Here is a 2,757-nt window from a genome sequence, read left to right as displayed (position 1 = left end):
TTCCCAGGCTGGGCGCGGTGGCTCACGCCTGTAATCCCAGCACTTTAGGAGGCTGAGGCAGGTGGATCACCTGAGGTCAGAAGTTCGAGACCAGCCTGACCAACATGGTGAAATCCCATATATACCTAAAATACAAAAATTAGCCGGGCATGGTGGTGTGCGCCTGTAATCCCAGTTTCTTGGGAGGCTGAGGCAGGAGAATCGGTTGAACCCGGGAGGTGGAGGTTGCAGTGAGCCGAGATCCCGCCACTGCACTCCAGCCTGGGTGACAGAGCAAGACTCTCTCTCAAAAAAAAAAAAAAAAAAAAGAAAGAAAGAAAGAAAATGCGATTCCAGGCGGGCAGCTTTGTCTCCCCCGTGTGATTTCCCGGAGACCCGGAGGTCCTGGGAAGCTTGAAAGGGACTGGCCGGATGGGAGCCGCGTCTGGTGTTTGAAGCCAGCGACCTTGTCCCAAGTCTCTCGGGGCAAACGGCCTTCCAGCAGTTCAGCACCACCATTCTCACCGGGGTTTGGCTCAGAATGCAAACGACAGTTTCCAAATTCCCTAATTCCGGAAACGCTGGGAGGGACAAAGGTTTCAGGCCTCGACTCCTGCGCCTTCCCAGGAGGCTGCAGGCGCTGATGATCCAGGCTTGGGCTTCCCACCCAGGCCCCGGCGGCCGGGGTGTGTCAAGTCAGGTCTGTAACTTCAGGAACCCGAATTTAGCAGCATGGTGTCTGGGAAACCCGCCCTGCCTCTCCTTCCTCTGGGTTACAAGCTGTTTCTCCAGCAGGTGGAGCTGGGAGAATAAAAACTCTGAGCCGGTGCCTGGGACCTTGGAGAGGAAGCTATCTGTGCCGAAATCCTGATTGAATGAAAATTGTTCATTATGCAAAGCGTCGGGTTCAGTACGCAGAGGCAGCCCCCAGGCACGAACCCCAAGTAGCTGCTTTTTCTCTCCCCAGATTAAAACATATGAACTGCTTTGATGTAACCTTATAACAAAGCCTAATAGAAATTTTATTTCTTTGAAGTTGCCTGTCATTTCTTCTTGTCCCCCCCCCCCTCCATCCTATTAATACCCGTACTGTCTGGGATATGTAGCCGAGTTTAGATCACATTTGAGGATGAGAACAGTGTGTTTTCCACGGCAGTGGCCTGACATTAAATACAGTTACACTGCTTGCAGTATGTTTAATCTCTTGGGGGTTCCCCCCCACACACACACTGCTATTTATCATGTTAATAGAATGCTACAGAATATCACATTATGCAATGTGTTTAAATTGATAAATTATATTAGAAAAATATTGGCTAGGAGTTTTAATGGTAAGTGGGTTTTTGTAGAAATCATTTCTCATTAGTAGATCAGCTGCTCACAGGGTGGAAATTGTAAGGATTTGGGAATACGCTATATTTATGACCTATTTGGCTAATTAAAATTAAAGCATAATTTTAGCATGAAGTTACTGCAAGACTTTCCAGAGAGGGTGGAGAAAGAAACTTGCCCAAATCCAGTTACTTTTAAATGTCAGTTGCCATAACAACTTCACACGAGCCATATTTTCACTTGAAAATTCCTTTTAGGATTCGGTTGCTATAATAATTTGCCTTAGCTCTTTTTAGGAGACACATTTTCCAATTTTCCTTCTGTGATGATTTCAAGACTTCCATCACTGTAACAAAAATGACCATGTAAACCTCAACTCTTCCTTTCTCTGTGTCCAAGAGCAGAGTGGCCCCAAACATAGAAATACAGGTTACCAGGAGGTATTCTGGAGGAAGCCTCCCCCAGGCCTTGGGGAGGGGGCCAGACTTGGGGATTCGTTGTTGCAGGAGACATTTCCCTTCTTGGGGGGAATTATGAAGCCAACAGAATTGTTTGAAGTGTTCGTATTAAGCTTTTCTGTGTCCTGGGAGTTTTGCATGAGGCAAAGGCCAGTCTGACCGTCTCAAGGAAGAATGAGTCTACTCATGTATTATGAAGGCCCACTGGGGCCGCCAGCTTGTCATTCAGTGGAACTACTGGTATTTGACCAGCGAGTGAGGCAATCCCCAAAGCATTTACTTAGAAGCAAAGTGGTAGCAGAGTAAAGTTCAGCCGCCTTTCTTTAGCTGTTTAACTGCTAACCTTAATTCATTAGCCAATATGACCTCCGAGAAGCCCGTGCATCTACGCTGTGTACTGGCCACGGGCACACCGGGGGGACTAGTTTCTGCCGGCCTTCAAGATCTTTCTGGGCCAGCAGCGTCATTGCTGAGGGCAAGCTCGGGGTCCCGAGGAAAAGATCTGGCGAGTGGGAAGAACGTTTCGTTTCAAAACGCTTCTGGTTCCTCCTTCCCGAAGGAGCGTGGCTGCCCTTGCTGATGGGTGTCCCTGGCAGAAGCTGTAATCGAGTCTCTGGCCTTCGGGATACTGTAGCTCCTCTCTTGGGAATTGCCATGGTCCCGCCTCTCCCTTTTCCATCTTCTCTCCTCCTACGTCAGCTCTTCCGTGGGATCTCCAACGGCCACATCTTTTTGGGGACTCCAAAGCTCGAAAGTGGACAGTGGGCCCAGGCGCAGTGGCTCCCACCTGTAATCCCAGCACTTTGGTAGGCTGAGTCGGGTGGATCACGAGGTCAGGAGTTCGAGACCAGCCTGGCCAACATGGTCTCGAAACCTCGTCTCTACTTTAAATACAAGAATTAGCTGGGCATGGTGGCGCATGCTTGTAGTCCTGGCTACTTGGGAGGCTGAGGCAGGAGAATCGCTTGAACCCAGGAGGTGGAGGTTG

At 49.3% G+C, this 2,757-nt stretch overlaps 1 long non-coding RNA gene across 1 annotated transcript; it reads left to right on the top strand.

Annotated features, from left to right (window-relative positions):
• The first annotated feature begins 343 nt into the window (after nucleotides 1–343).
• On the top strand, nucleotides 344–1,014 carry LOC108313413. Its single transcript, XR_001829079.2, has 2 exons — nucleotides 344–679; nucleotides 772–1,014. It is a non-coding gene; the product is annotated as an uncharacterized LOC108313413 (long non-coding RNA).
• The last annotated feature ends 1,743 nt before the right edge of the window (nucleotides 1,015–2,757 follow it).

This window comes from Cebus imitator, unplaced genomic scaffold, assembly GCF_001604975.1.
Source record: "Cebus imitator isolate Cc_AM_T3 unplaced genomic scaffold, Cebus_imitator-1.0 Scaffold136, whole genome shotgun sequence".
NCBI lineage: Eukaryota > Metazoa > Chordata > Mammalia > Primates > Cebidae > Cebus > Cebus imitator.
The sequence above is the reverse complement of the archived record's forward strand: the minus strand, read 5'-3'. Positions and strand labels throughout refer to the sequence as shown.